Source organism: Dermacentor variabilis, chromosome 8 (assembly GCF_050947875.1).
Source record: "Dermacentor variabilis isolate Ectoservices chromosome 8, ASM5094787v1, whole genome shotgun sequence".
In the NCBI taxonomy this organism is placed as follows: Eukaryota; Metazoa; Arthropoda; class Arachnida; order Ixodida; family Ixodidae; genus Dermacentor; species Dermacentor variabilis.
Window position 1 is genome coordinate 168,584,023 of NC_134575.1, and position 24,941 is coordinate 168,608,963.

Sequence of the window (24,941 nt, forward strand, 5' to 3'; positions counted from 1 at the left end):
TTCTTTTTTTCATGGTACGGGGTAAACAAACTCGGGTAACCATCAGAAGCCTCCATGGCAGCCTTTCTTCAGTCAGCCCACATTCTTAACGTGCCAACATCGCACAGTGTCTACGAGAGACGCCGCCATGGGCGGCTTTTGATGTCTACCTATCAATTTTGTTAAGGTGCCCCTAATTATTTTCCCAGCGACTTTGCTACTCGGACTCATGGGCTACCACAGCAGCTGAAAATCGAAATGTGGTTAAGTAATAAGATATATACACGGATAAGTTGGTTTTGCACCTAGACGTAAAAGCCACGACACAAGGATTGAGGAAACTGTCTCTGTGTCGTCGTCTGTTAGCATGCTATGGCAAAAGCTGCTTGCAATATTCCGTCACATTTAGTGGCCAGCAGGTCAAGTACACCCTAGGGTATGACATATACAGTACTTGCAGTTAGTTCCCAAAGTAGTTTCCTGTCACATTTATTAACGTGTGTGAAGGAAGACCACAGTTTAAAATTATTGTGCAGTAGTATAAGTGGGATTGGTCTGTTTTTCATATTGTGTACCATGTTGCCGTTCCGCCTATATAATATAGCCGCAATGTAGACTAGCATTTGTCGAGTGCCATAAAGGCTACTGACATACTCAAACACCTCGCGCCCAACTCCTGACACTTACTTCTGTTCATGGGTGTTGCAACTGGCAAGGGCATTCTTAAAGAGTGTTACATAATAAATTAGGGGGTTTAGGTGCCAAAACGACGATCTCATTATGAGGCACGCTGTAGTGGGGGATTCGGGAATAATTTGGACCACTTGGAGTTCTTTAACGTGCGCCTAAACCTTAGTACACGGGTGTTTTCGTATTCACACATCCATTGAAATACGGCTGCCGTGGCTGAGATTCGATGCCGCGACCTCGCGATTAGCAGCGGAACCCAATAATATCTAAGCAACTACGGAGGGCAAGGAATGTTGGCAGTTCAAGCAGGGTGACAGTCGGCACATGAAACGAATTGCCCATCCTCATTGCGCGAGAATCTGTACCGTTCGTCGAAGAATGACACCCTAGAGTGCAGTGTATTTAATGTGATGGAGCCCGCGTCCAGTATTTCAGACCCGAATCAGCATGTAACGAATGGCAACCAGGCACCTCGCTTATACTTGCAGTCGCCTGACAGCTGCCGGGCGCTGGCGTCAACCACAGGACCTACGCACTTGACATCTCTTCAACACTTTGCTGACATTGTCGCCTTATTTCGCACCATCGCGTTTCAGCTGAAGTGCTTGAACACCCCCTTTATTTGTGCCAAAATTTGGCAACCCTCCCAACGTTAAACTTTCTTATTTTTAGGTCAAATTTATAAACTTCCAGCGGTTTCACCTTTCCCAAAATGCCTGCCTTTTTGTCGGCCTCTGTTCATACCTTGGAGGATGTTTAATAAATGCTGAAGCCATAGCATGCCCCCCTGACCACGCTGCTCAAAAAGTCATTTTATTTGCCTGAGGTATTGTGCAAGCTTCTGCCTTCTTGCCGTTCGTCAACCTCCGGATTTCCCTGTCCCTTGTATCCCATTTTGACGACTACAATCCCACGGAAGTGGCAATGATATAATGGCTATGGAATGGAAGCCGTCTAAATAAATTCTGTCGTGCGTGCGACAGCCGCATTTTCTCACTGCGAATGCAAATATTGCACTATTGAGCACCATTCATAAGCATATAAATTCATTGTCTAAAAAATTATGCGGATCCCACGGACTGCGAGTCGATCTAACTGAAGCTTTCTGTCTTGTTTGTTTTGATTGACGTTAATTAGCCGTAATGCTTACTGCGCATGTGTGATTTCTTCAACGCATAGTGCAATACGAGAGCATTGAGTTGATGGCAATTGTTACCTTGCGTGCACTACTGCTCTTTGTCTGCGTTGTACACAACACACAGCGAGTAGTGTTTCCTTGAGCCGTTGTTGCACGCCATTGTAACCAACGAGAGGGTTGAGCATTGTCATTGCTTCATATTGACACGTGTACTTGTTTGTCATTATCGGGCGACACGTTTCACCGCCTAACAAATGATATTGCAAATCGCAGGACGCGCCGGCATGTATCGGAAGTTTGTGGAATGTTATCGATGCTTCCATCCTCTGTCTTTGACCGAGCCTTGTGTCATCTGATTGCATGTGTGCGCGACACGAATAATGCAGAACTTTGTGGAAGGCACGCGAATCCCAGCGATTCCTCTGGAACATTCGACGACCGATGTATAAAAGCCGACGCGCTTGACCCGCTGATAAGATTTTCGACGATCGCCGACTATGTCCGCCGCTATCGTTGTGCTTTAAGTGTAGCCTGTTTTTGTGGGTACAGGTTCGCCCAATAAATGCTAGTTTTGTCTTTCACAGTATTGCTGCTGTGTTCTTTAACGTCACTACCACGTGACATCTGGTGGAGGTGCTTTTCGTCCATGTACCGGACGCCCACGACAAGCCGTGATCCAAGCCCCGACCGCAAAACAGTGCACCAACGTAGTCCCGGATCATCGAGCAAGGCGCCTTCTACAACAGCTGTCCCCGTAGCACGGACTTCTATCTGAGAAGACCAAGAAGTTTGTGGCCAAGACAACCACAATGGCAGCCCCAGTGTCACCCATCGTACTTCAACAATTCAGAGAGTCCCCTACCTTCCGAGGAGCTACGTCGGAGGATCCAGAAACCTGGCTCGAAACCTTCGAAAGGATTTCGACTTTAAACAAGTGGACCTCTGAGGATAAGCTAGGACATGTGTACTTCTCCTTGGAAGATGCCGCGAGGACTTCCTGAGGACGTTCACGAGCGTTGTCCGAAAGGAAAGGGCCGAAGTTCTGCTGGAAACCCGAGGCCAACTACCCAATGAGACCATCGCCACCTTCACAGAAGAGATGACCCGTCTTTTCCAGCACGCCGACCCGGAAATGTCCCAACAGAAAAAAGTGCGTTTCTTGATGCCAGGCGTAAAGCAAGAACTTTTCGCCGGACTAATCCGAAATCCACCGAAGACCGTAGCTGAGTTCCTGACAGAGGCTACGACGAATGAGAAATCTTCAGAAATGCGCACTAGGCAATATAACCGCCTCACTGCGCCATCCAAACACTGGGCTCCAGTGATCTCCAAGAGACCATCAGGGCCATTGTGCGCGAAGAACTACGCAATATCTTGCCTACTTCACAGCCTCAAGCGGCTTCAAGTGCCGACGTCGTCCATGAGGAGCTCGAACAACAACTCGGAGTAGCCCCTGAATCGCCGCAGCCTCAGCCGCAAGCGATGACATACGCTGCTGTAGCCCACCGTTATTTCCCCCCTCCGCGCCCACGGCAGGGCCCAGTGACGACACAGTTCCGTCGTCCGCCACCACCCCCTCGGCCAGCAAGCCAACCCGAAACCCCACGCAGCATTCCAAGGAAGACTGACGTTCGGCGCGCCCCCGACCACCGTCCGCTTTGCTATCACTGCGGAGAAGCCAGGCACATCTACCGTCGATGCCCATAGCGGGAGATGGAACTCCAAGCGTTCGCCGTTAACGCGCCGAGACCACAGCTTGGCGAACGACCTCGCGATATCGCCGACTACCTCGCCGCCACTTAGTGGAGCCGTCGACAACATTCCCGTTCACCATCACCAGGCCGCTACCTGTCGCCGCCGCGCCGACCATAAACTGGCCCAGCCCGGGGCCGGTCACCAAGCCCTTATCCGGAAAACTAAAAGCAGCAACCCATGGAGGTGCGGTTGCTGTTGGTCGAACAGACGAAGATTCTCCGCCGCCGACGATGAAGCCGAAGAGACCATCTCGACGACATAATAACGACACGCCGCCACCCCTACGAAGTCAGGAAGCCAAGACTAAACCGACGAAAGACGACTTGACGACGCGACGTTCCAGCTTCAGTTCAACATGACGAAGCCGTGATCCGACGCCAAGACCTAACTGCAACGCCAGACAAAGAACCACCGACGTCGACGTGCTTCTCGACGGTCGCGAGGTAATCGCCTTAGTGGACACAGGGGCCGATTACTCTGTCATGAGTGGACACATCGCCGCTCAGTTGAAGAAAGTTAAAACTGCATGGGAAGGCTCTCAAATTTGGACCGCTGGAGGACACCTCATCACGCCGACTGGAATCTGTACGGCAAGAATTACCATTCACGACCGGACTTACCCTGCCACCTTCGTTATCCTGCAACAGTGTTCACGGGACGTCATTGTCGGCAAGGACTTCCTGAACCAACACGGCGCAATCATCGACCTGAAGTCGAAGTCAATGACGCTGTCGGAAGATCAAGCGATGCCGCCGGACAGTCCTCGTAGTCACCACGCCTTGAGTCTGCTCGAAGATCAAGTGAGCATCCCGCCTCGCTCGAGCATTGTTATTTCGGTCGGCACCGAAACACCCACTGACGTAGAAGGCGTCATCGAAGGCGACCAACGTCTACTGCTCGACCGTGAAATTTGCGTCGCAAGAGGGATCGCTCGACTGCGCGGAGGAAACACGAAAGTGTTGCTGACAAACTTAAGCCAGGAGTTCAAGCACATCAACAAGGGCACGACGATCGTATACATCGAGGAAATTCTGGAGACCAGCAAAGTGTCTGTCCTCTTGGATTCTGCCACATCTACCCCGACAACCGTAGTTCCCGAGCCAGATTTCGACATAAATCGAAATCTACTTGTGATTAAGCTGCAACAGCTCAGAAGTCTGCTTCGACGATACAAAGACTACTTTTCGACGTCATCGAGGATTCGACAAACACCAGTCGCAAAGCATCACATAATAACCGAATAGTGCGCTCGACCACCCCGCCAGAGCCCCTACCGAGTTTCGACGCGAGAACGCGAAGCTATAAGACAACAAGTCGACGAAATGCTGCGCGACGATATCATCCAGCCGTCAAAACGTCCGTGGGTGTCTCCTGTTCTTTTAGCGAAGAAAAAGGACGGACCTATTGCCTAAATAATATTGCACTCAGTACCGCTAAGGATGTTCAGTACCTCGGAGTTACGTTTTCTGAAAAGCTTGACTGGACTAATCATGTTAACTCAATTAGCGCGAAAGCTTACCGTCTTCTTCACTTTTTCCGACGAAATTTTAAGCATTCTCCTTCATCACTGAAGGCAACCTTGTATTTAACAAACATCAGGCCTATTCTAGAATATGCATGCGTTATCTGGGATCCATACACTATAAACCTCACAGAAAAAATAGAACGCGTCCAAAAGCAAGCAGCACGCTTCGTAACAGGAAATTATAATTTTACTACCAGAGGATCCAGAATAAGGGAAGGGTTGGGTTGGAAAACTCTTTCTTCACGCAGGAAAATCCTAAGATTGAAATTCCTTTACAATATATATAAAAGTAAAACTGGTATCGACAAAACACTGTTCATCAAGGAGCCGCATTACGTTTCATCTAGGAGAGACCACGCTAACAAAATTAGAGCTTATCAGTGCCGTACCAATGTGTTTAAGTATTCATTTTTTCCTAACACGATTAGCGATTGGAATGAGCTCCCTAATGAAGTGATGGCAGCTTCTAGTTTTGAAAATGCTATTGAGAGTCATATTCTTTGATTGTTCTGTTATTCATCTCTGCACATACGCTACTTTTTTTTTCTGTTTTGTTAGTTAGTTATTTTGTCACTCACTTTGTTTTGTACTTTGTTAGTTTCTATTCCGCTTTTGCGAATTTCAGTGCTTAAACTATGTTCTATTTACTGATGTATTCTTTTGATGTTGCTGAATATGTTTCCATTGTGACCACCTGTATTTTAACCCCCCTACGATAATGCCGTACAGGCGATGTAGGTATACCGAATAAATAAATAAATAAATAAATAAACTTGCGTTTCTGCGTCGATTATCGTCGACTGAACAAGATCACGAAGAAGGACGTATACCCCCTTCCACGGATAAACGACACATTGGATCGGCTCTGCAACGCTAAATACTTCTCGTCGATGGACCTCAAGTCTGGCTACTGGCAAATAGAAGTCGACGAGAGAGATCGCGAAAAGACCACCTTCATCACGCCAGACAGCCTCTACGAGTTCAAGGTCATGTCATTCGGACTATGCTCGACGCCTGCAACGTTTCAGCGCGTCATGGACGTGGTGTTAGCAGGATTGAAGAAGCAGACGCGTCTTGTTTACTTGGATGACGGTGTTGTCTGCGTCGGAAACTTCTACGATCACCTTAGGCGGCTTACGACTGTATTAGAGGGCATCAAGTCATCAGGGCTCACCCTGAAGCCGCAAAAGTGCCGCTTTGCTTAAGATGAGATTCTGTTTCTAGGCCTCGTCATCAGGAAAAAAGGAGTCCGCCCTGACCCGCAGAAGACAGCTGCCATCGCAAAGTTCCTGCAGCTCATCGACAAGAAGGAAGGGCGTAGATTCCTTGGCATGTGTGCCTACTATAGGCGCTTTTTCCAAGACTTCTCACCCATCGCAGAGCCGCTAACCCATCTAGGCAAATGTGATGTCGAGTTCAAGTGGGAAACGCCGCAGGCCGATGCATTTCAAGACCTCAAACGACGCATGCAGTCACCGCCGGTACTTGCACACTTCGACGAAGACGCCGATACCAAAATCCACACTGACGCCAGTAGTCTAGGCCTCGGTGCCGTCCTAGTCCAGAGGAAAGAAGGACTTGAACGGGTGATATCTTATGCTAGCCGGTCGCTGTCAAAAGCCGAAGGCAATTATTCTACGGCTGAAAAGGAATGCCTCGCCATCATTTGGGCTACAGCAAAATTCCGCCCTTATCTATATGGCAGGCCATTCAAAGTCGTCAGCGACCATCACGCGTTGTGTTGGCTAGCTAACTTAAAGGACCCTTCAGGACGCCTGGCGCGGTGGAACCTCAGACTGGAAGAATATGACGTCACCGCAATCTCCAGGGAGAAACGATATCTCCAATGCTATTCACAGCGTGTTTACAGGAGGTGTTCAGGGAGCTGTATTGGGAAGAATTGGCGATAAACGTTAATAGAGAATACCTTAGTAACTTGCGATTCGCTGATGATATTGCCTTGCTTAGTAACTCAGGGGAAAAATTGCAATGCACGCTCGCTGACATAGATAGGCAAATCATAAGGGTGGGTATAAAAATTTATCTGCAGAAAACTAAAGTAATGCTTAACAGTCTCGGAAGAGAACAGCAATTTACAATAGGCAGCGAGGCACTGGCAGTGGTAAGGGAATACATCTACTTAGGGCAGTTAGTGACCGCGGATCCAGATCATGAGACTGAAATAATCAGAAGAATAAAAATGGGGTGGGGTGCGTTTGGCAAACATTTTCAGATCATGAACAGTAGGTTGCCATTATCCCTCAAAAGTAAAGTGTATAACAGCTGTGTCGTACCAGTACTCACCTACGGGGCAGAAACCTGGAGGCTTACGAAAATGGTTCCACTTAAAGTGAGGACGACGCAACCAACTATTCAAAGAAGAATGATGGGTGTAATGATAAGGGATAAGAAAAGATCATATTGGGTGAGGGAACAAAGGAGAGGTAATTGCATCTTAGTAGAAATCAAGAAAAAGAACTGGGCATGGGCAGGTCATGTAATGAGGAGGAAAGATAACCGATGGTCAGTAAGGGTTACGGTCAGGATTCCAAGAGAAGGGAAGCGTAGCAGGAGGCGGCAGAACGTTAGGTGGGCGGAAGAGATTAACAAGTTTGCATAGACAACATGGCGACAATTAGCAAATGAGCGGGTAGTTGGAGAGATATGGGAGAGGCCTTTCCCCTGCAGTGGGCGTAGCCAGGCTGATGATGATGATTGACAAGCTTATTTTCGTGTTTACATACTTTTTTGGCGGGTGGATGTGCTCTTGTACCATAGAAATGGCCCTCGGGCGCTTCTGATGTGCTCGTTTTTATTCTGAAGCACCCAATGGAACCTGTCATCACCGGATCTCCATGATGTCCCGTTGGCAGGCCACCATGGCGTGTCGCGCAAGTATGACCACCCTGATTCATTTAGGTTGGCATATACTATTTTTGCGTCAAAGTTCGCCACATTCATTTTTAAACTATGACAGAGCTTGAAAAGACCGTCCAACTCACTGGGCCGCGTTCCTCTGTTATTTCCCGCAAAGTTTGTGTCTATCGCCGTGGGTACCAAATATGCCCAACGCTGTGGGTGACCTGAGCAACTGAAGTTGCAGGCTTTCTTCAACACGGCGTGGACGTTCAACATGGCTATTCCCAAGTACTTATCGCGGACTTCGCTCATCGCTTTCTCTCCACTGTCATCTCTTACACTACTTGCTCGTGGTAGACATAACACAAACAAGCAACAACCTTAATGAAGTATCAATTACGCGCTAGTTAGCATGCTGTCGATGTATATTTCCGCTGATCACCACAATAGGAAAGTGGTCCTGTTTTTGGGGATGTTATCGGTTCACAGCCTCGCTCAGCAAGATCGCTCGTTATTCATCGCTTTTCTTTTATTATTTTGACAGGAGGATACTGTATTTCGTCTGAATATACTTTCGGCTTTAGGTGGGACTTTGCATGGCCACTTATACTTTTATGCTGACGGCGACCATTGTCGTCAGGTTGCCGCCTCATTCTCAGCTTCATCTTCCTCAGAGAGCCCAGAAAGCTGGCTTCCCAAACAAACCACTGGGATTCGAGCCCATGTATTCGCAGCATTCTGCATTTGGGAGCGGGGCACGCTAACCATTACGCGACCATGATATCCACAGACCCTGCCACTAAGGAATACGTGGTGGGATGTGGCTGATGAATAAGTAATTGCGAAGATTGGTTTTCACTAAACGCTTATTACCTAGAATGGCGGGTGCTTATACTAGCGTGGAGGACGGATTCTGAGCGGTGACTCCTAATCATTTACTCGCCACATCACGCTACACTGGAATTCAACCGGTTTTACCAACTCTCGCATATATTCTCTCAACCCTAAACTGCGACTTCACCTGCCACCCGGACTCCAGCTTTCCCTCTTTTCGTCCCCCGCTCCTTTCCCAACGTGCTGAGACGTGCTTCCCGCGATGCTTGCTGCTCCTTTTTCTCAATAAATGAAGGCATTCATTCATTCATTCTGAAGTTGCTGCAGAAAATAGCGTGTCTTCATCTCCATAACTATACCCTGTCTCTCACCTGGACTCTCCAATCGCAAAACAATGTTGCTGTGTTTTAAATGGCTGGGCGTCACATATACAATTTTCTAGGAATGGCCAGCAGCGTGGCGTGCAAGTTTCGGTGGGTGTCGAGACAGTATATAAAGTGCCTTCTCAGCCACTTGCTTACTTGGCACTCTGCTCCGTGAGCTACTATTAGCCGCTAGGACGAAGTACCAAGTGAAAGGAACCTAACTGGGCTGGTCGCGGGCAGCTCTTTTTGGATTCGTGATGCATCGATTGAAAGTATACATTTTTTATCTAAGCCTAAATGACAGCGATATAGGCGAAGTGAGTTACAGTAGCTCGTTTGTTTGAACTTTTATCCCCACTTTTATCCCCAAACCGAGCAGCGACGGAGGTGACAGATTCGTCAAGAACTACCCATACGTGGGGCGATACCAAAGATAGTGCAATACCGGGCGGACCCTCGGCGGAGGTGAAGCAGGCGTTAAGCACTCCTCTACAGAAAGCTGAGCTAGTTGGTAAGTTTTCATAATGCAAATAAAGGGTAAGGCGTGCTGACACAGACGCAAGAGAAGTCGACAACACGAAGCCCACTATCGACTGGAGGAAGCACTGAGGTGAAAACAAGAAGACACAAAACTCATCTGCGCATGCTCTGTAATGGTAGCACCACGTATCAATCTGGTACACGTGCCGTTCTGCGTGAGAGTGCATTTGACTTCTTCCATATATAAGGTAATCGAAGGCTCACTCACGCACGAACTTCCACCGTTATTGATATGCCATGTCTCTACTGTAAGACGCGTATCTTCATTCCTGTGCCTGTACACTATTGAACATTCATCTAACTTAGGCGTGCAGCTACAATCTTGGCAATTGTGGTAATGTAAGGAAAGATTAGAAGGCGATCCAATGGTTAACATACTTTTATGCTCCATTAGCCTCTGATGGATAAACTGCCCCGTTTGCCCTACGTAGAAATTGTCACAGCTAAAGCTGAGTTTATACATCACACCCATACGACAGTTGTTAAAATTGTTGTTTCTGATATGCTTCACTGGATCTTGATGAACTTCATCTGTTGTATTTTTGCCTTTCACCTGCTCCAACTTTCTCTGCGGGGCTGCGCATATTTTACATATAGCTTATTGGTGCGTGTCCTACCTAGTTTGTGTCCGTGTTTGCACGCTTTACCCCTTCTTTGTATAATAAGCACTCCCTATACGTGGGCCGATCTCGAACATAGTGTAATGCCGAGCCGACCCACGGTGGAGGTGCAGGTCGCCATTAAGGGTCCCACATACACACCTTCACCGGTCATACTTCTTCACAGAGTGCAAGAGAACTGCGTTTCCTTTTTTTTGCATTGATTTGGTTTTGAGCAAGAGATAATACTGTAAATGCAATGTCATTCGTTCTTCTCCCGTAGATTTAAATATGAGTTTATATACACCCTATATCCCATTCATCCGTAAGAGTAGGTGTAAGCGGGAAATTGCTCGCTAGCCTGCTCGCTCACACACGCGCGCTCGAACGCAAGTTCACGCACACGCACAGAAACGCACACACACTGAGATAAGACACATGCTCGCCCGCATTCACAGTTACACGCGCCCACGTAAGCACACACGTCCAAAAATGCACGCACGCGCACACACAAACGCACACGTACCAACACACACACAGAGAGAGAGAGAGAGAGAGAGAGAGAGATACGACACATGCTCCCCCGCATTCACATGCACAGGCGCCCACGCATACACAAACGCACAAAAATGTATGCACGCACGCACGCACGCACTCACGCAAACGCAGACACTCACAGATACGACACATGCTCGCCCGCATTCACATTCACCCGCACCCACGCATGCACACACGCACAAAAATGTACGCACGCACGCACGTTCGCGCACACTCTCACAAACGCACACACACACTCACACACACGGAGGTACGACACATGCTCGCCCGCTTTCACATTTACACGCGCCCACGCATGCACACACGCACAAAAATGTGCGCACGCACACACGCACGCACGCACGTTCGCATACACTTACACAATCGCACACACACAGAGATACGACACATCCTCGCCCGCTTTCACATTTACACTGGCCCACAGCATGCACACACGCCCAAAAATGCACCCGCGCACTCATACACCCATGTTCGCACACAAACACACAATGTTAGACACACACACACACACTGTGACACTGTGTGTCAAAAATTGCATTTGGGAACAGTGTTACGCCATGTGTAGAGAGCTGAGATAGGTATCAATCAAAAGCTGAGTCTTCGGATTGCGTACTCTGCAGCGACTTTTACTATAGACGCCGTAGCTTTATCACAGGTACATTTTCGTCTCGAAAATCGAGTACAAATTTTCGTCGTTTCCATAGGCATCTATTGCTGAATCATTGACCACTCCGGAAACAGAATTCTTGCTTGCCGGATACTGATCACTGCATTTGGCTCGTGTGGATTGTCTTCCTGAAAATGTTTGTCACCTGCTTTTTTCAATAATCGACCTGCAGATATTGTTATTCGCGAAAACCACCCTCATTCCATTGAAAACGCGCTACGTTCGTGCCATAGCCGACTACGTGTCCGGTACGTGTCCAGAAAAGCTGGATACGTTCCACGCAAACTCGAGGATGACAGTTTTAACGTTGCTTTCCGCCTTTTGTGAAAATAGAGAAGTTTAGATCAGATTGGTTTGAAATTTCTCGAAAGCGGATGACAAGAATATGAGTAAACTAATTCTGTATTGTTCTACATGCATTGAACTTTATATCCATGATGAATATTTTCAGCAATCGCTTAGGAGTTGATTTTAAACAATATTGGATGCAATGCCCAACATATTGTACAAAAGGTCCTTGGGGATTATTAATTTCGTGGGCTTTTGAATGTCTCACCCATAAGGCTCAGTTTTATAGCTTAACCATACATGCGATCGTATTTGTTCTGTATAGCTTGTAGGTTTTCTAAATGAATTTAAAGCTGCTCCGAAATTTCTGTAGCGCTTCGACACCAAGCATCTCATGGGCGCACCAGCAGCCGCTAATGGGCGCAATTATGAACGCGCCATGCTTTTTCCGTTAAATAGGATATTTCTAGCTTTATCTTTACTAGGTCTATTGAAATCGATCACCGGTATTCGTCGCATACAAACGCCAATTACTCTGCATTCCAATAGTTTAGCAGACGCGTATATTTACCTGGTTCCAAGCCCCCAAAATATACTCTCGCAATGACATTGTATTTTAGTTCGCAGACGAACACGTGATTTCTAACGGGCCTAATGTCTGTGTGTAATGACTAAAGGGGCATCACCCTTGCTGCTCGTTGGCTCTCCGGAAGAGAAAATGTTGATATTTCAATTGCGAACGATAAATACGAGATTTTTCTGGCCACAGCAAAGCTGTACGACAGCACGATATTACATCGACTGATTTATGATGCAGACGAGTCTTGGCTACACAAGACAGGGTTGCAAACTTGATGATGATGATGTTTGAGGTTTAATGGCGCAAGGGCCAGTTATAGCCAAAGAGCGCCATGCTAGTGGTAATGAATATGTCGTGGTGTGATGGGCTCTGTGAATTTAATGTGACCTGGCTGTAAAGGGGCCTAAAAGAGTGTAAATTGCATAAAAATTACAGGTAATAAAATTATGGCAATGATTAATGACATGTACTATGATCACTGAAATGCATTAAAAAGAATGCTGCATTATATAAAATATGCGAGATGCTAAAATTTGTCTAAGAGCACTACAGCCTCGCCAGAGCCCTTGAAACGCAAGGGCCGAGAGGCATGTGCTATGCGAAATAGCTTTCACAGCGGCATCCTCTAGAGAGAGGGGACGCTATGAACGTATAGGGCTAATTACATGTAACACAACATCTTTCAGGAAGTCTAGAACTGAGTTAGTGTCAAAGAGCGGTTCTGGGCCGAGTAACATTACAGGATGAAGGGGAATGTGCTGCCGGTATGCTAACGGAAAATGTTTCTTTCTGTCAGATTCGGCTTTCCGACACTCCAGGAGGACATGGAGGACGGTCAGCCTCTCCCCGCATCTCCCACAGGTTGGGGGCTCATTTCCAGTGAGTAAAAAATTGTGGGTGCCAAATGTGTGTCCTATTCTTAGACGGCACAATAGGACATCTGTTCGGCGTGATTTTGTTGCAGAAGGCCAGAACCCTAATTGTGGCTTTATTATGTGCAATTTATTATTTGTTTCCATGTCCCACGAGCGTTGCCAGTAGTTTCGCAGTTTTCTGCGCAAGTAGGGCCTCATATCTGTGACAGCGACTGCTGCGGTAGGATTTACAGAATACGATGCAATTGATGCGGCCATCTGGTCCGCCAGAACATTGCCTTCGATGCCCCTATGACCCGGCACCCAGCATATGATGACATGCTGGTTACATATATACGTTTTACATAGGACGGAATAAAGTTTATTAATTACCGGATTTTTGTGGTTACAGAATGACAGCAAGGCCTTCACAACACTTAGGGAGTCCGTATATATAATTGATTTCTCGAGTTTTGATTTCTTTATATACTTTACAGCCGACAACAGTGCGTAGGCCTCAGCCGTAAAGATGCTTGTTTCCGGATGCAGTGCGTCGGATTCCGAGAAGGATGGGCCGACGGCTGCATAGGACACCCCCACGCGTGACTTTGATGCGTCGGTGTAGAACTCCGTGCAGGAGTGTTTGTATTGGAGTTCCCGGAAATGCATTTGTATTTCAATCTCTGGAGCGTGTTTTGTAACTTGCATGAAGGATGTATCGCATTCTATCATCTGCCACTCCCAAGGAGGTAGCAGCTTAGCTGGAGGCATTAGGCGATGTTTGAGGATTGGGACATCCATTTCAACACTAAGCTCCCTCACACGCATCGAGAAAGGTTGTCTTACGGTGGGACGATTCCGGAAGAGTGTAAAATTTGTCATATCATTAGCGGTATTAAAACACGGATGTTGGGGATTAGAGTGCACTTTCAGAAAATATGTTTGGCTGATGTATGTTCTCTGCAGATGAAGTGACCACTCATTTGATTCTACGTATAAACTTTCAATGGGACTTGTTCTGAAAGCGCCCGTGGCTAAGCGGATTCCTAGATGGTGGACCGGATCTAGCATCTTTAGCGCACTCGGGGTGGCAGAATGATAGATCACGGCACCATAATCTAGTCGTGACCGAATCAGGCTCTTATAGAGATTCATTAAGCACGTCCTGTCGCTACCCCACGTAGTCTGCGATAGAAGTTTAATTAGGTTCATTGTTTTCAGACATTTTTCTTTAAGATGTTTAATGTGTGGGATGAAAGTGAGTCTATTGTCAAGTATAACACCTAGAAATTTGTGTTCTTTGTTTACAGGTATCTGTTGTCCACACAGTTCTAGGCAAGGATCCGGAACCAGGCCTCTCTTTCTTGTAAACAGAACACAAGAACTCTTGTGTGGATTGATTTTAAAGCCATTTTTCTCTGCCCACTGTGACACCTTGTTCAAACCATGCTGTACCTGTCTCTCACAGACTGTGAGGTTGCAGGATTTAAAACCTATTTGCATATCGTCTACGTAGACGGAATAGAAAATAGCTGGTGGTAAAGATGCACGAAGCATGTTCATCTTTACGACAAAAAGCATGCAGCTGAGTACGCCACCCTGGGGTACCCCAGTTTCCTGTATAAATGTACGCGACAGTGCAGGACCTATTTTCACTCGAAATGTACGGTTCTCTAGGTAGCTCTCTATAGTATTTAACATGTTGCCGCGGATACCTAGCGCGGAAAGATCGCGCAGGATTCCGTACCGCCAGGCTGTGTCGTACGCTTTTTCCATATCCAGAAATACAGATAAGAAAGATTGCTTGTGCACGAAGGCATCGCGAATGCTCGCTTCGATGCGCACAAGATGGTCAGTTGTAGATCGCCCTTCCCGAAAACCACATTGAAATGGGTCAAGCATTTTACTTGACTCTAGGAGATGCACGAGACGGCGATTGATCATTTTTTCAAATACCTTACAAAGGCAACTTGTCAGGGCTATCGGGCGGTAACTAGCCACTGAGGAAGGATCTTTGCCTTGTTTCAAAACCGGGATCACAATGGCTTCTTTCCATGCAGTCGGGAGGTATCCCGCAGCCCAAATGGTGTTGAAAATTGTGACTAGTGTAACTTGGGTGTCTTTATGTAAGTTTTTGATCATTTCATACATGATTCTGTCAGATCCCGGAGCAGAGCTCTTGCATGCGCTCAAGGCAGCTCTCAACTCGGCAATGCTAAAAGGACAGTTGTATGGTTCATTCTGTTGACATTTTCTCATAAGTGGCTTACATTCTTCTATTTGTTTATATTTCATAAAGGATTGCTAGTAATGGTTGGCACTTGACACGTTCTCAAAGTGCTCCCCAAGTGAGTCCGCCTGAGCTTGTAGGGTATCGTCTTCTGTGTTTACCAAAGGGAGTGCATATGCCTGTCGCCCTCTTATCCTATTCACCCTGTTCCAGGCTTTGGCCTCATCTCTGAACGAGTTAATACTCGATAGAAACTTCTGCCAACTTTCTCGTCTGGCCTGCCGGCGGGTTCGCCTGCCTTCGGATTTTGCTTTTTTAAAGTTGCTAAGATTCTCCGCAGTGGGAGAAGCGCGTAGCAACCCCCACGCCCTGTTCTGTTTTTTACGAGCGATCCTACAATCGTCGTTCCACCACGGGACACGCCGTTTGCAGGCCAAGCCTTTTACTTCTGATATGCATTTATATGCGACATCTATTATTAATGCTGTAAAGAACTCGACTGCAGCATCAATTCCTAACGAAGACAGGTCAGCCCATGAGATACTTGTAAGAGATCGAAATTTATCCCAATCAGCTGTCTCAATCTTCCACCTAGGAGCGTGTGGTGGATATTCGTTGTCTTTAGGTGATCTTAGCAGTATAGGAAAGTGGTCGCTGCCGTAAGGGTTGTCAGTAACTTCCCATTCAAGTTCAGGCAGTACAGACGGGGAGACTACGGTAAGATCTATGGAAGAATAGGTTCTGTTTGCAAGAGAGTAATATGTGTGTTGCTTCTTATTCAACAGACACGCACCCGAAGAAAAAAGGAACTGTTCGAGAAGACGTCCTCGCGAATCTATACGAGGGTCGCCCCACAGGGAGTTATGTGCATTGAAGTCGCTAAGAACAACATAGGGTTCTGGCAATTCATCTATAAAGGTCTGAAATTCATGTTTGCTTAGTTTATAATGTGGAGGAATATAAAGCGAGCAAATAGTGATAAGTTTGTTTAGCAGAATAACTCGAACCGCCACTGCCTCAAGGGCCGTTCGTAGCTGTACACGTTGACAGGCTATGCTTTTTTGAATTATAATTGCAACACCGCCCGATGCGACAGCATCATCGCGATCTTTGCGAAAAGTAACATACTGTCGAAGAAAGTTTGTGTATTTTGATTTCAAGTGTGTTTCCTGTAAACACAGCACTTTTGGATTGTGTTTACGGATGAGTTCTTGAACATCATCAAGATTCCTAAGTAGACCTCTGACATTCCATTGAATGATTTGTGTATCCATATTTTAAAATAAGTTGGTGCTGTGTTTACGGAAACGGAAGGGATGTCTCAGATTACAGAGCCCTTTCGAGGCCCTGTAACCGGGGTTTTGCTCTTTTTGAAGCGTTCGAGGGAACCTCGCCGCTCCTTAGGCGCCTGGTGCGCCTTGAGGATAGGTGTAGTGTCCATTGCCTCTTGTGAGGCGCCGGACACGTGCTCTTGCGAGCGAGAAGTTTCCCGAGAGGGTGCCGACTTGGAGGGCAAGACCCCTGCGCCCACCAGCCCGGAGGTCGATGGGGCTCCCTGGGGGATTTGGATGCGCCGGCCGTTGCCAGCGCTGGAAGGGACCTGGGAGGTTGAGGCAGCCTCGGCTGCGCCCACCTTCGGGGTCGACGATCCCTTCTCCTCGGTTGACGGAGCAGCGCTAGCTGCAACCGCCGCGGGGGCAGATGGCGTAACTGCCGACTCACTGCTTGTGGGTCGGACAGCCGCCGGAGGCCGTTGTGACGCTGCCCCCTGACGCGCCACATCGGCAAAGGTTTTCTTGGGCAGGTATGATACCCGCCTTCGTGCCTCTTTGAACGACATATTCTCTTTTACTTTTATAGTTACAATTTCTTTTTCCTTCTTCCAGGAGGGGCACGACCGCGAGTACGCGGCGTGATCCCCGTCACAGTTTACACAGTGGAGAGAGTTATTACATGCTTCAGTGGCGTGTTCAAGGGCACTACATTTCGCACATGTTTGGCGGCCTCGGCAGCTCTGCGAGCTGTGGCCGAAACGCTGGCATTTGAAACATCTCAAGGGATTTGGCACGTACGGTCTTACACGAAGCTTGATGTACCCGGCCTCGATTGACTCGGGCAGGACACTTGAATTGAAGGTGAGTATTATGTGTTTGGTCGCAATTTCTTTACCGTCTCGCCTCATGTTGATTCTTTTGACATTTATGACATTGTGTTCACTGAAGCCCTCCAACAGTTCAGCCTCAGTGAGCTCCAGCAAATCATCGTCGGAGACAACGCCGCGGGAGGTATTCATCGTGCGGTGCGGGGTTACTACTACTTGGGTCTCACCAAAACATACTAGTTTAGGCAGTTTCTCAAATTGTTTCAGGTCGCGGAGCTCCAAGAGGAGGTCACCGCTAGCCATCCTCGACACCTTATATCCTGGGCCAAAAACTTCGGTAAGAGACTTAGACACAAGGAACGGGGAGATTGTTCGAACTTGTTTAGCTGGTTTTTCTGCGTGGATGACATGAAAACGCGGGAAATTGTGGACTTGGCGTCCGAAAAATTGAAAGACCTCTTCGGTGCGCCCTCGTTTCTGAGGGCGATCAGGCATTTTAGGAAAAGCGTTTTCCATAAGTACAGTTGGGTTTTCGGCCGCGATGCCGACCACCCACCATGGAGCCCAACAGGGGGACGTCACAGGAGCTCCTGCTATAGAAACCCTGCCAACGCCAGCCGTACATCGCTGCTATAACCAAATACAGCATAACCAAGGCTGGCCAGCTACACAAGGTTAACCCTTGCCGCCGGGAAACTAGGAAGTGAGGAGAAGTGATGAGAAGACAGGAAAGATGAAAAAGGCGAGAGAGAAAGACGAAGATTGGAGAGGAGGACAGGAAAAGGCGACTGCCGATTTCCCCCGGGTGGGTCAGTCCGAGGGTGCCGTCTATGTGAAGCCGAGGCCGAAGAGGTGTGTTGCCTCCGCCGGGGGGCCGTAACGGTCCAAACACCCACCTTCGGCTCAACCCCCAGGATCCCCTTTTCCCCAGACACGGCTAAGCCACGCACGGCTACACGCGGGAGGGTCCAACCCTCGTGTGCTCGGGTACGTGGTGTCGCAACACACCAAACGCCTGCTGACGCAGACGCCCCTGCGGGGAGGGTTGCAAACTTGCGGCGGGAAAGCGCATAGTTTAGGTGATGAGGGCTACTCATACTGCAAAACGCCGTGCTTTGACAACAACAAAACCAGAGAAATTTTAATGTTGCGATGTTTGGAATTCGCTGATATTACCAGCCCATTGTGTCTGATCTGGGTTAGCTCTTGGGTGACTATTTTTACCCTATCTGCACAGTAGGGTATGTAAACAGGTTTATCATTCTTTATGAAAACAGAAAGGAATACTTGGAAGCGCCCGTCGAGTACGCGCATATCTTGACGATAGTTCTGGCACTTCCTAAAGAACTTGAGTCGTAAAGGACCAAACTTAATGCAAAGTTAATATTTACCATATCCATACAGGCCGCCATTGGAATCGGAACCTGGAAACGTTTAACGCTAGGACGTTATCTAGTGGGGCGAGTCTAGCAGTGCTATTGGAGGAATTAGAGGGCAGTAAATAGGATGTAATAGGGCTCACTGAAGCTAGGAGGACGACAGAAGCATATAAAGTGATGAAAAACGGACACGTCCTGTGCTACCGGGGCTTAGCTGAAAGACGAGAACTAGGAGTCGGATTCCAGATTAATAAGGATATAGCTGGTAACATACAGGAATTCTATAGCATTCACTAGAGGGTGGCAGGTCTTGTGGAACTTAATAAGATGTACAAATTGAAGGTCGTACAGGTCTACGCCCCTACATCTAGTCATGATGACCAGGAAGTCGAAAGCTTCTATGAAGACGTAGAATTGGCGGTGGGTAAAGTCAAAACCAAATTGACTTTACTGATGGGCGACTTCAATGACAGGGTAGGCAAGAAGCAGGCTGGAGACAAGTCCGTGGGAGAATATGGCAGAGGCTCTAGGAATAGCAGGGGAGAGTTATTAGTAGAGTTTGCAGAAAGAATAATATGCGGATAATGAATACCTTCTTCCGCAAGCGGGATAGCCGGAAGTGGGCGTGGAGTAGCCCGAACGGCGAGACTAGCAATGAAATAGACTTCATACTCTGCGCTAACCCTGGCATCATACAAGATGTGGACGTGTTCAGCAAGATGCGCTGCAGTGACCACAGGATGGTAAGAACTCGAATTAGCCTACACCTGAGGAGGGAACGGAAGAAACTGGCACATAAGAAGCCGATTAATGAGTTAGCGGTAAGAGAGAAAACAGAGCAACTCCGGATCAAGCTACAGAACAGGTATTCGGCCTTAACTCAAGAAGATTACCTTAGTGTTGAAGGTATCAACGACAATCTTATGGGCATCATTAAGGAACGTGCAATAGAAGTCGGTAACTCCGTTAGACAGGATACCAGTAAGCTATCACAGGAGACGCAAGATCTCATCAAGAAACGCCAGTATTTGAAAGCCTCTAACCCTACAGCTAGAATAGAACTGGCAGAACTTTCCAAGTTAATCAACAAGCGTAAGACAGCTCAAATAAGGAAGTATAATATGGATAGAATTGAATATGCTCTCAGCAACGCAGTAAGCCTAAAAGCAGTGAAAAAGGAACTAGGAATAAGCAAAAATCAGATGTATACGTAAGGAGGCAAAGCCGGCAATACCATTACTAATATGGATGAGATCGTTCAAGTGGCTGAGCAGTACTATAGAGATTTGTACAGTACCAGTGGCACCCATGACGATGATGGAAGAGAGAAAAGTCTAGAAGAATTTGAAATCCCACAAGTAACGCCGGAAGAAGTAAAGAAAGCCTAGGCAGCCATGCAAAGGAGGAAGGCAGCTGGGAAGGAACAGGTAACAGCAGATTTGTTGAAGGATGGCGGGCAGATTGTGTTAGAAAAACTGGCCACCCATGTATGCGCAATACCTCATGACTTTGAGCGTACCGAAATCTTGGAAGAACGCTAACATAATCCTAATCCATAAAAAAGGGGACGCCAAGGACTTGAAGAATGATAGACCGATTAGCTTAATGTCCGTTGCCTAAAAAGTATTTACTAAGGTAATTGCAAATAGAATCAGGAACACCTTAGACGTCCGCCAACCAAAGCGCCAGACTGGATTCCGTAAAGGCTACACAACAATAGACCATATTCACACTATCAATCAGGTTATAGAGAAATGTTCGTAATATAACCAATACTTATATATAGCTTTCATTGATTACGAGAAAGCGTTTGATTCCGTCGAAACCTCAGCAATCATGGAGACATTACGGAATCAGGGTGTAGACGAGCCGTATGTAAATATACTGAGAGATATCTATAGCGGCTCCACAGCCACCGTAGTCCTCAATGAAGAAAGAAACAAAATCCCCCAAAAGACAGGCGTCAGGCAGGGAGATACGATTTCTCCAGTGCTATTCACAGCGTGTTTACAGGAGGTATTCAGATACCTGGATTAGAAAGAATTGGGGATAAGAGTTAATGGAGAGTACCTTAGTAATTTGCGATTCGCTGATGATATTGCCTTGCTTAGTAACTCAGGGGACCAACAGCAATGCATGCTCACTGACCTGGAGAGGAAAAGCAGAAGTGTGGGTCTAAACATTAATCTGCAGAAAAGTAAAGTAATGTTTAACAGTCTCGGAAGAGAACAGCAGCTTAAGATAGGTAGCAAGGAACTGGAAGTGGTAAGGGAATACATCTACTTAGGACAGGTAGTTACCGCGGATCCGGATCATGAGACTGAAATAATCAGAAGAATAAGAATGGGCTGGGGTCGGTTTGGCAGGCATTCTCAGATCATTAACAGAAATTTGCCATTATCCCTCAAGGGAAAAGTGTATAACAGCTGTGTCTTACAAGTACTCATGTACTGGGCAGAAACCTGGAGGCTTACGAAAAGCGATCTATTTAAATTGAGGATGACGCAACGAGCTGGGGAAAGAAGAATGATAGGTGTAACGTTAAGGGATAAGAAAAGAGCAGATTGGGTGAGGGAACAAACGCGTGTTAATGTCACCTTAGTGGAAATCAAGAAAAAGAACTTGGCATAGGCAGGGCATGTAATGAGAAGGGAAGATAACCGATGGTCAATAAGTGTTACGGACTGGATTCCAAGGGAAGGGAAGCGTAGCAGGGGGCGGCGCTAAGTTAGTTGGGCGGATGAGATTAAGAAGTTTGCAGGGACAACATGGCCACAATTAATACATGACCGGGGTAGTTGGAGAAGTATGGGAAAGGCCTTTGGCCAGCAGTGGACGTAACCAGGCTGTTGATGATGATGATGAATATCAGCCATACTTATCCTACCTAGAATCCATTCTCGGAGGAAAGTGTACAGTACTCGCACGTGGTTTAAACAAAAAAATTGTTACTTTTCTACTGCATCCCACTGCCCCAAATACTGTGGCTAAATAGCCGACGACTTTTAAAGAGTGCATTGGTGTTCGGGTGCTACAGCCGTCGCCCTTAATCATCTCTTTTATTAAGTTACGTATCCGACCACCCTGCTTTTCCAGTAATTCCGGGTATGATCCTAACATACAGGGAAATGCTAGCTAGGAGTGTCTCTTTCCTGCGCCTACTGGCAGCGCTGAAGCTTTTTTGCGTGATAATATTAAGAACAGCAAACGTAGGGACGCAGACTGTATGCGGTTTTTTCCGAACAAATGCAAGTTGCCCTAGTTATTCCTTTAGTTAAGCATTGTGAAAATAACGCGTTAAAAGAGCTGCCGTCCTTTTGAATATTGCTAATTTATTCAAAAGGCATAACATTTCTTCCCCATTAGCCGTCGTGATACTTCAACCGGCATAATATACTGCATAATTTTCAGCATGAATTACTGAAAATTCACCGACAATTACAATAATCCATAATGCGAATTTCGAGCGCAGCTGTTTATGTGTGGTGAATTCGCGATATATCGTGGCAAATAATTTGATGCCGAACAGCAAGGTGCTCTCGGCGGCGGTGCTGAGCCTCAACTTGGGCAGCTCGTTTAGCAGCAGCGGCAGACTTAAGCATTTCTAAGGATTGCTTCGCTCATTGTTCACAAAGAAAACATGAATACGAGAACGCGTGGCTTGCCCGGAGCGCATTTTCTAGCGGCAGCGGCACAGGTAAACTAGCGCACGCTCAGTGGGTCCGAAGCTCACGCCAGAGCTTTGTTTCCATACGCGGTATTGGTGAACGCGCCCGCCGCATGCTTGGTGGCCTACTGGAACCACATCTCGTGCGGAACTCCGCGTTCCTCCTCACCCTCTCGCCTAGCCTCCTGATGCTTCCGCTGCACCTTCCTCCTCTGTTTTCCCCCTCGCGTTCTCTTCCCTCTCGCCATCTTTCATCTCTCGCTGCACTCCGCATTCGCTCTTTCATCCTTCGTTGTGGTCGTTCGCTCGGTTACACTGAAGGACGCCGACGCTCGACGCAGGAACTGGCGCCTAGAAGGTGCGCTCTAAAACCATGCTCAACAGAAACAGCACTGTATATACAATGTGTCCCATGTAACGTGAGCCAGAATTTATAAATACGCAAGTGCCATGCATACTAGAAAGAAATGTAAACCTATGCGCCGTCGCTGTGAACCCCGCAGACTACTTTTACAGCAAAGCTGTATATGGTTGGGCTGTGGAAAAAATTGCGTGCGTCTATCGAGCCGTGCAGATCGTCATGGGCCGATATAGAAGACAGTGCACCATCGGGCCGACCTCCGGCGGAGACGAAGCAGGCTTTAAGCGCTCTGGCAACATTCAAAAATAAGTTTATTATCTTGTAATCATACCCCGATGAATGTGAGTTGGAAAATGCAAGGCGTCGACATGGGTACAATCCATCGGAACGTTTCCCGGCGTGACCGTGAGGTTCGAGCAGGAGTGTGTCGGCAACGTGTGTGATCAAGTGCAGTTCGACGTGCAGTTGACCACCATCGGCGGCGTGAGTGATCAACATCAGCGTGAATGTGCGGCGGCGCATCGGCGGCAGTGTGTGCACTCGGGCTACTGACGGGCACAACGCTTGGCGGCCCGATTCCTCGTCAGTCGTGTTCGACAGCCGTCGCCACACATATGGTCGCTGCTGCCGACGCTCCAGACTTGTGGTCGGTGTACCACAGCGACCACAAAGCTGTGGTGACTGTGGCGATGAATGAGATGAAATAAAATATTCTAACATCCGCCAAGTTGCGTGTATGTGATTTTATTCACTCAATATAGCAATAATTATATAAGTCAATTTACTTATCACAATAGCCATCGCCATAGACCTTCGCTGGTTAGCCTTCTTCGCAGAGTGGAACGGCACTTAGTTTTTTGTAGTTGGCTAATTACGTAATTTGTTCTTATTAGGTAACGAACTCGATAAGTATTATATTGTAAGCAAAAGTGTCAATGAATAAATTGCACATCATGCTGACACGTACTCTGTCTAGCTTTCTATTGATCAATACGTGCTACATAAAAGCTTTCTGCCAGCCTGACAGAAGCCCACGAAAGCCTTCGAAAAGGGGGGCGCGCGACTACTCGCGCAGCGCTCGTTCGTGTGTCGCGGATCTTGGTTCATTCCGCGCACGCGGCAACCCTCCGTGAACGACTGCTTCCTGCAGCGGCTCGGCGACAGAAGTTTGTGCTAGCGCTGTCTCGGCGGCAGCTGGCGTTACGATAACGGAGGCAACTATTCATGTCTCATTTTATTATTCTTTGTTTACCAGATATGAAGCTGCGCCAAGTTTTAAATTGAACAATGTATGCTCCAAAATTGCGTCTTTTGGCAAAATATTGAACAAGAACCGTACAGCGATAGGCGCAAAATCTTTTTGTCTGTCTTCAGTAAGCTTAAGCGAGATATGCACATCTCCGTAGATGGCTACACACATGCGGCTCGGTCATCTGTTTCGCTGTTACACTGGGCCCCACAAGAAGTAGCAGTGCAGGAAGCTCCCAAATGAGGCAGAGCAGAGGGCAGCAGAAAGTTAGGTGGGCGGATGAGATTAAGAAGTGTGCAGGGACACCATGGTCACAATTAGTACATGAGCGGGGTAGTTGAAGTATGGGAGAGGCCTTTGCCCTGCAGTGGGCGTAACCAGGCTGATGATGATGATGCGTGCTTCGCACAACAGGGCATGCCACAGTTCTTTGTCCTTGTGCAGCACATTTTCCTAGCGTACCACTGTGCATTATTTGATAACGGTTTCACACGGAGCCCTTTTGACCGCAATCCAGTCCGTTACAAATCGAATTTCTCGGTCGTGATTGGCTCCTTTCGCAAGCTGCGCGAGCGAGCCAATTGCATCGATAATTTAGATCCGGATCGGGCTTGATCGCGATGAAGAGTGGTCGTGTGGCACCGGTATTACACATGGCTCCCACATAGGGAACACTTTCAGTTCAATGCTACTGAGTGAAGAGCAAGTGTATATATGTGCCAG

The 24,941-nt window shown here is 47.4% G+C and overlaps 1 protein-coding gene across 3 annotated transcripts in view; it reads right to left on the reverse strand.

Moving 5' to 3' along the window:
- LOC142590718 (beta-hexosaminidase subunit alpha-like) overlaps window positions 1-24,941 on the reverse strand; it is a 190,130-nt gene that overhangs the window by 136,346 nt on the left and 28,843 nt on the right. The window lies entirely within an intron of this gene.